Consider the following 9,293-nt stretch of genomic DNA (forward strand, 5'->3'; position numbering starts at 1 on the left):
AGCGTAGACCTCAGATAGGGTTGCCAGATTTAGCAAATAAAAATACAGGACACAGTTAAATGTGAATTTCAGGTAAATAGCAAGTAAGTTTTTAGTACGTTTTTGATATGCCCATGCTAAAAAATTGTTCATTGTTTATTCAGAGTTCAAATTTAACTGGGCATCGTGTATTTTATTTGGCAACCCTACACTCAAAGAAATTGTATTTGTTTTCATGTAGTGCTGACAATACCAAGGAGCTGGTGCTGTGCATATTTGCTGTTATGTGAGTTCACGAAGAACAATTGTTATCTTAAAGTACTTTACCTGTTTACCTTGGCTTTCCCTCCCTCCTTCTCCCCCTTTTGTCCCTCACCTCCGTTTGTCTCTCTCTGTGTTTTCTTTGATACCCTCACTGTTTCTCTGAGGGTTCTAAGGAAGTTCTCACAGCATCCTAAGCCACATACACAGTGAATCGAGAATGAATCTAGCAAAAAGCATAGATGTTCTACCCATCGTTATAAGTAGGGCATTAAAATCTCCAAGTATTATTGTTGAATTGTCTATTTCTCCTTTCAATTCTGTCAGTTTTTTGCTTTATATATTTTTTCGGCCTTCTTGTTAGGTGCATATATGTTTATAATGGTTATAATTTCCTGACAGATAAATCTTTTTATCATTATAAAATGTCCCTCTTTAATTCTAGTAAAATGTTTTGTTTTAAAGTCCATTTAGTCTGATACTAATATAGCCACTCTACCTCTCTCATGGAAGTTGTTTGCATGCATTTTTCCTTCTTTTTAACCCTGGTGCATCTCTGAATCTAAAGTTCATCTTCTGTAGAGAACGCATCATTGAATCTTGCTTTTTTTTGTTTTTTTTAACCCAGTCTGACAGTCTCTGTCTTTTGATTGGATTGTTTAATCCATTTATATTCTGGTCTGCTTCTCCTGGAGTGACATACCTGCTGGCTGAGCAGGTGCTGGGTTGGTGTGGTAACTCCTGGTCTTCTGGGCTTATACTCCTGGTGTGGAACCTCTGCCCTGTGAATGGGCTGGGATGGGATCAACTGGGGTCTCAGCATTGCAACCTGCTGTGCCTGGGGTAGACGTTCTGCCCTATAAGGTAGGGCTGGGAGCGGGAGGGAACCTCGTCCTTTCAGTCATGCCTGCCTGGGATTCTGGGGGTATGAAAAGTGCCAGTGACCTACCCTTTCAAACTGAAACTGGGAACTGGGAGGAGAGGGGCCCCCTGTCTTCTGGGCCACACCTGCCGGGGGCAGAGCACCTGTAGTAGAGTTACATGGAGCTGGGGGCGGGGACTGGGGGCTCAGATTCCCTCCGTTCTTACTGAGATTTATAGATCCTCTTGAATAAATGTTTCTTTATTTGCTAAATGCCCTTAAGACAATTTCCAGAGACTTTAGATGATTGTTTTGAAAAATAATTTTCATTTCACAATGTAAATCAAACCATCGTGCTGTATGTCTTAAACTTGTACAGTGATGTATGCCACTCAAGAAACTGGAAAAAAAATGCTTAGGCTCTAAAAAAATTTTTTTTTCACCAGTTAAATGGTTGTTTTTCTGGGGAGAGGAACTCCTCAAGCTGTCATTCCAGAATTTTGCCTCTGAAAGCAACTCTAAACTACATAAATAAACTACGTAATAAAACTTCTTTTATTCAATTGCCCACACTGATATGTGGGCTGCAAATTACCATTTTTATCTAGTGGAAAGGTTTAGCACAAGTATCTTTATTTGCAATATGTGACACTCAGTCCCCTGACGGCTGGTTATCAAATATTTGAGGTGCCGCATTTTTGTTACGCCTTCTTGATCCAGAGGAGAAAATGCACTGTTAGAGTCCTTGTTCCATGAATATTTAGCCCGACAATTTGTGAATTTTTATTAGCAAATGCCTTTGGACCAGTAGTCCTGTTACAGATTTAAATCCTCAGCGTAGTCTTAGAGACAATGTTATTGTGTTTTATTTGGTCCCTGGGGAGAGATTCAGTCTAGCTGGAGTTTAAGTGGGGTTTTACGACAAGACAACAATGCTCCCTGTAGCTCCTTACAGTGTTTACTCATGTGCGTATTCTCTTCAAATCTTTAAGATTTTGGTGTTTGCTGGAGAATTTATCTACTCTCCTTTACCCTTACTGTAACTGGTAGACCAATATGACAAAGAAACCAAAGCAAGTGGCAAGTTGCCTTTATGCTCTGCTATGTTCTCTGATCTTTGGTGAAACTGAGTAGGGCAGGGGTGAGTTTTTCCCCTTTGCCTTTTAAGGATTCTTATAAGAATTTGTTAGTATCCCTCCTGTATCTAATGTACTACGCTATGTCTAATGTGATGTACTATATGGATATATTTCCCATCTAATCTTTGAACCATTGACATTTATGGATGACCCATTTAAACAACATTTACGGAGTAAGTGACCTGCTGGAACATATTCCTGTGGTTCACATCTTTTAGCCAGATACGGTTTTTTTTTTTAAAGATTTTTATTTTTCCTTTTTCTCCCCAAAACCCCCCGGTACATAGTTGTGTAGTTTTAGTTGTGAGTCCTTGTAGTTGTGGCATGTGGGATGCCGCCTCAGCATGGCCTCTTGAGGGTGCTAGGTCTGTGCCCAGGATTCCAACCGGCGAAACCCTGGGCCGCCGAAGTGAAGTGCGCGAAGTTAACCACTCAGGCACGGGGCCGGCCCCAGCCAGATATAGTTTTAATTCAACCCTTTAGGCTCATGGAAACCAGCTAGTCACCCATCCCCTTCTCTATCAACCAAAAAGCTATGGGTAATGCTCCCAGTGTTATCTCAGGGGTACAAAGAAGTATTAGCTTGGGTCTCCTGCAAGGACCCCTCATTCTCCCAGTCAGGCTAAGCTCCTTGTATTAAATTACTAAGCAGATGAAATTTTGTTTTTGTCTTTTTGATTTCCCCCTTTCTTTTCTTCTTCTATGTGTCCCTTTCTTTCAAATATTATCTGTCTTTTATCTTGCTCTTCCTTTTATGCTTTCCAGAACTGCTTTGAAAGGACATTCTCACTACATGGGTCTAGGTCGATGTCTCTGTCTTCTGAAGGAATTTGTGGGGCCAGCACTTCTTATGGTACAGGGTGTGCCCTGTGCAAGGACACCTGACCAAGGAGGCAGTGGGGGGGACAACAGACCCCACTCTGCTTTCCAAGTCCCAAGTCCTTGTGGACTGTTTCAGGAAATCGGGATGCCCTCCCTAACTTCTCTGCCCTAATGCAGCATTTTTTACTAATTCTTATACAGGCACTGTATGTGCAAGCTGACATCCTGAATATCTGAATTTTGTTTTTTGCTTGAGGAAGATTGGCCCTGAGCTAACATCTGTACCAGTCTTCCTCCACTTTACATGTGGGTCACTGCCACAGCATGGCTGATGAATGGTATAGGTCCATGCCCAGGATCTGAACCCATGAACTCTGGGCTGCTGCAGTGGGGCATGCCAAACTTAACCACTGCATCATGGGGCCAGCACCCTGAATATCTGAATTTTAAGGAGGGCTTTGTCCATTGTAATGGGATTTTGAAATGTCATGGAGAAGATAGACTATTTTGGGGGCCATGAGGCTACCTTGTGATTATAAAGTCCCAGGATGAAGCTTGAAGTCTGCCCTATTTTGATGTAAAGCAGACCTAACACCTGCTACTCTGATATCTTATATATTTGTGAGAGAATGAGACTAGATCCTCCCATATTGGTTAAAACGTAAGACCGAAAACTCCTGATGGGTGTTGAAGTTAAGGTTTGAGCTGTGGATAATCCTGGGACAGAGAAAGCAATGAATTAAAATATTTATCAGAAACTGTAACTCAGACAGGTGGATAATATCAGTGATCTTGGCCAAGATAGGGACAGGGGAAGCTGGGCTTGGGACACTGGAAAGAGGGAACTCAGATACAGGTGACCACTAAGATGAACACTGGGGACCTGGAGTGCTAAATGTTGATTAAAATATGCCAGCTTTAGCATGCAGCTGGCACCTGAATGAGGAGGACAGACATTAAGCCATTGTCAGATTTCCCCACAACGTGAGTCTAAGCCTTTGACATTTGACGTGAAAGTAGGATTAGAGAAGACTATTGTTGAATCAGGAAAGCATGTGGCACACCAGAGTCTTCCGTGGAAACGTTGGCCGGGTGTGCCTTTGAGCTGAAGCAGAGGAGGGGGAGAGCAAGAGGACTGGCAGTCTCACCAGAGTCGGAAGCAAAGCCCGTCGGCAGAGCTGAGGGAAACGTGGCTTTGGGGATGTCTCGGATTGCATGGATGAGGCCCTTGGGTCTCTCCTTAGCTCCAGCTGGTTTTCTTCTGGCCACAAAAATGGTGAGTCTGCCCTCAGCACACACATGGGCAGTACTTTCTTTTTGGTTTAGCATTTCTTGGGAATCCCCAGCCAGAGGGGTCACTGTGTCGCAGGTCTAATATTTTCTCCCTCCCACCCATGTCTTGCTGCCGGAAAGGAGATGGAGAGGAAGGAGAGTTCTATCACTGATTCTGTTTGAGTTTCTGTTGAGAATTTGTATACAATTAGCGGCAAAGTTTGGAGAGAGCCAATGAATTTTATTATCTTGTAACGTTTAGTAGGACTTTTCATCTTTTAATTACGTAATATTTGAAATAGTTAAAAGATACTTACTTGGCTCCCATTTTGTTGGAGAAAGCAGACTAAACATGGAAACTGACCTCATATCAAAACATCTTTGTGATTAGAATTTTAAATGGTAACGTATTAACGGCTAGGTGCTGCAAAGATACGAGGCCGTGGTCAACGAGGACGAGGACGGCGGCTCCTGTGGCCACTGATCATCACATTAGTCTGCACAAACTGGAGAATTGTTTCTTCATCGTTTCTCCTTAAATGACGTGCTCTCCTATTTATTGTAATAACTGAAATAGTTAAGAAGGACTCTAAAAATTTTGTTTTGTACATTTTGTTTACAAACCAGACAACGACTTGATTTTTGAGTAATTTTTTACTTTTACAAAAGGGAATAGAAACTGATACTGCTGTGAGCTCCAATAGTGCCTTGAAATGTGCTAAATTCCACCCAACCTCCTGGTAGGATGAGGACATACCTGCTGCATGTAGTACGGCATTCACACTGAGACCCTCTCCTTGGGAAACCACCCCCGGTAATTTCACTCGTAGAGGGTTTGGTTGGGTGGATGCATGTTAAAGGGTATCCTAGGGATTGGATATTTACCATGATTGGCATGTGGTTTTAGTAATTGTCATTTTTCCCCTTGTTGATACAAGGCTTCATGGAGCAAGTAGGATTTCCAGAGTTCTTAGAACAGAAAACACTCAACAAGATAGGGAAGGAATGTCGACAGGCTTAGGAATATGATGTTGTCCATTATAATGGGGGTTTTCAAGCTTAGCTCTTCAGCAGATTCATCTGGAGAATCTGTTAAAAAGCAGATGCCTGGATCTGCCCGAGTGAGTCTAGTAAGTATGTGGTGGGCACAGGCATCTGTATTTTTTATAAGCTCCTCAGAAAATCCTGATATACAGTATGTTTGTCGATAAACCTCAGGTGTTTTATTACAGTAATTTTCAAAGAGCCACATCCTGAACACTTTTATTGTGAAAATTGGTGTCTATTGATGAATTCCCTTTACTGGACTGTTTCCTGTCATTTTAAATTACAATGGACAGTAAAGCGTGATGTCATATACTAGAGCTTAAAATGAAAATTAGTAATTCTGTCAATAACTCCATTTATCAATTTCACAATAGACTAAATATTTTAATAAGTGTTAACAGCCTTTGTTTTGTCGGCTGAAACAGATACATTATCAAGTTGTTTAATAACTATTATTGGTAGGGTTCTTGTTGGATGAGTATAGCCCAGAGCGCCCGTCATGTGCTAGCTCAACACTGTGCTAAAGGTTTTCAGGCCCCAGGAAAAATGATCTGAAAGAATGAGCATGCTCAAGAAAATGTAATTAAGGTGAGAGTTTTAAGTTATATTCATTGGTTTTGGAAACTTGGCATTCATTAGAATAAAAACCAGTTTTAAGTATTTTTGAAAAAGGATTGTGAAGGATTTGCATTGTTTAATGGGAGCTAAAATTCTGCAAGTTTCCTGAAATGTCGCTATTGCAAATTTAATCCTTTAATTTAAATTATGGTCTCTGGTGTGTCTGTCACAGTTAAAGTGCTATTTGGTGTCCATCTAATGATATTTTAGAGGTATTGCAATGTAATAAAAAGGCTACTGCAGTTGAAATGGGGATTTGCCTTTATTAACTCGGTGATCCTGGCCAAGTCAGCTGACTCTCTGAGCTCCGTGTGGAGTTGAGAACTAAGTGGGATGTAAAAGTATCTAATAATCCCTCCTCTCAAATGTGCCCCCGTCTCTGCCCCCAAAAAGTGAATCCATTTTCAGACATCAGAAGTGGAAAACCTCCTGAGAACGTAGACACCGAGTTTTTCTCAAGAGCAGCCCTTGGTGGGAGAGGAGTCTGGACTGGCGAATTTGGAGGAAGTGCTCTTGCTGTGTAAAGACTTGCCATCTCCTCCCCTCCAGCATATCCCCGTCTTCTTCCCTTTCTCATCTTCCCTTTCCCCTCGTCCTGGTTTTGGAGCTCAGGGCTGGGTCCCAGACCATCACCGGGATATTCCCACGCACCTGAATCCCTCTTCGAGAAGTGGATCAGTCATAGTTTCTCTTCTTCCACCCAAACTGGCCGCCATCTTTACATGTTAGTTCCATTCTCATCTGGAGCCATCTCCGAGTGACCTCTGTGCCGTCTTTCTTTAGTGAGTTTGTCATTCTTATACTTAGCAATTAATATTTTGGGGGAAAAAATTTCCCATGTTGGAAGATAATGAAAAGACACAGAAGCAGAAGTTACTATGGCGTGAGTGGGGGAGAGCGGGCAGTCTGGCTTTATCAAACACCTAATTTGGAGCAGGTAGGGCTGGATTTCAGGGGCCCTGAAAGCCAGGGCGAGCAGTCTGAATTTGATGGGAAAGGGCCAGCGGAGCCAAGCACACTTGGAGGCGGAGACGAGTGTGCAGGGAGTTACCAGGCAGCACTTTCCAGATCAACACCCATGGGAGGGAAGAGAGCAGGATGGGCGAGGCAGAGTGGGCCTTGTCTCAACAGCAGCCTTGGCTGACTTGCCAGGAGCTCTGAGGCAGGGGGGCGCTTTTAGGGGCGTCCCCCCAGCCCTGATGGGCTGGGCCTTTTTCCTCTCATACTGGGCAACCATTAGGTGTGGGCTTCCCCTGCCCCCAGTGGTGTGACCTGGGGTGAGGAACTCTCTTCATTCGAGGGCAGTTTGTAGAGAGGGTGATGATTAAGGGATGTCAGTTAGTAGCCAGCTCAGAAGCTAGGAGGACAAATCCTTCAGTCCTCAAGGAGAATCTGGGTGGCCCATCATGGTTCCATTAGGGGGAATCACTACTGTCTCTTAAGTAATCTACCGTCACTGGCAAAGTGGTGATTTGGAAGTGGTTAGGTGCTTTTGAAAGAACAACCGAGTGAGTCCTTTAAGCTGTGAGATAGGAAGCTAACCCGAAGGCTGTAGGGTTTACAGCAAAGCTCTCCAAGGAGTGAGTGGTGTAAATACAAATCATTATTACACCTAATAGCATTTGCACGTGGCTGGTGCTGCAGCAATGTTGAAACGTGCCCTATGACTGCATTCTAGAGCCCGCTGCTGCGCGTGTGCCATGTGGCATTACCATTCTGCAGGCTGTCAGCATTTTTGTGATACAATTAGAGCCATGTAATTCCCAGAACAAATGAGCCATTTCGAATATTGTGAGATGTGTAATTTAATATAATATGAGCCTGTAGAATAATTGAGTTTAGAGAAACAAATATGCAGGAGTTTGGGCTGAACAATCTGACAGATGAAGAACCTGACAGCCCCTTTGCTCCTGATGCGGTCATTGGCGTGGAGGCGACACCTACGGAGAGCGACTGTGAAAAGGCGACACATGCCCGCGGCTCCCTGGCTGCCTTGTGAATGCTGCCCTGGCCTATTCAGAGGAGGGGTTTTACTTCCCCTTGGGACTTTGGATAGATCAATATAAGATCCATCACGAATAAAGAACATTGTGGTAATGAAACTATTTTGTTCTCCTATTTTTCTCTTATATAGATTCATCCAGAAGGGAATATTATTCATCATCTTTCAAGAAAATACATGTGGCTTTGAATCTTGGATTTCTATATCTCAACTGAACTCATCAAACTGTTTTTAATTATTCTTCAGGTCCTTTAGGACAGAGGCAATATGTGATTGCTGGGGGAGCCCACAGCAGGAGTCAATCAGCTATGCGGGAAGTGCCAGACCTGGAAGGGCACTTGAGAACCCAACCCCCTTACTGCACAAAGAGAAGGTCCTTTGCCAAGTTCACGAATCTGGACGGAGATCGTGTATGACCAGGCTTCGCAGCCCCCGTTCGCTGGCCCTCCTCCTGCACTGCTGGGCAGCCACTCGAAGTCCTTTCTACGGGGCCTGGTGAGGGTGCCTGTTGCTGCTACATCCCCTGCTGGGGCCGGGGGTGCTCCTCGGATCTTGCCTCATGTCCCCCCACGCCTCTATTCTTGATTCTGTCCGACCACCTGTTTCCTTTTTCCCTCAATGGGTTAATCTAATAAGGAACCCAATTTACAACTTATTTAGACGTGAGTATCTGTGTACTTTGCAGAGGGGAGGGTGCACTATTTGGTGAGCTCCAACATGTCCTGACAGCCTGGAAGCTGGCCCTCCAGTACGCCGAGCTTTCTTTAAAGCCCGCCTTGGAATGTCTGCACCTCATGTTTCAGAGCGGACAGAGGCAGAACATTTCTGCTCTTAGCCCTATTTTTGCACATGGGGAAGCTGAATTAGAAGGCATTAAGCAACTGAAATGTCCCAAGAGTAGGGGAATGGCTAACACATGGCATATCCGCATAATGAGAGATGTTAAAGCCATTCACTAAGTTGCCAGGCAACTATTTAACGACTATAATGACTTAGGGAAATGCTTAGGATAAAACATTAAGTGACAAGCAGGATGTACTGTTGTGGAATTTCAGTATTCAGCGTTCATGGTTTCACGCCTCATGAGTAACCGCGAGGGCGCAGCACATGTTATAATGCTCCTGAGGCTGTATTTGAGTCCTGCGGCCTCAGAGTCTATTCCACAAGGTGGAGTCACTTAGCCAGAGGGGAGCCAACAGCTGCTTGTGTCTACACATGCCCGTGACCACATGTCAAAACAGTTTGTTGGTTTGTACCTTGCAGATATTCACTGACCGACTCACAGTGATCA

At 43.8% G+C, this 9,293-nt stretch overlaps 1 long non-coding RNA gene across 1 annotated transcript; it reads left to right on the forward strand.

Moving 5' to 3' along the window:
- The first annotated feature begins 961 nt into the window (after positions 1-961).
- On the forward strand, positions 962-8,657 carry LOC139082952 (uncharacterized). The gene is made up of 2 exons (XR_011539344.1): positions 962-1,104; positions 8,249-8,657. It is a non-coding gene; the product is annotated as an uncharacterized lncRNA (long non-coding RNA).
- The last annotated feature ends 636 nt before the right edge of the window (positions 8,658-9,293 follow it).

This window comes from Equus przewalskii, chromosome 4, assembly GCF_037783145.1.
Source record: "Equus przewalskii isolate Varuska chromosome 4, EquPr2, whole genome shotgun sequence".
Lineage (NCBI taxonomy): Eukaryota > Metazoa > Chordata > Mammalia > Perissodactyla > Equidae > Equus > Equus przewalskii.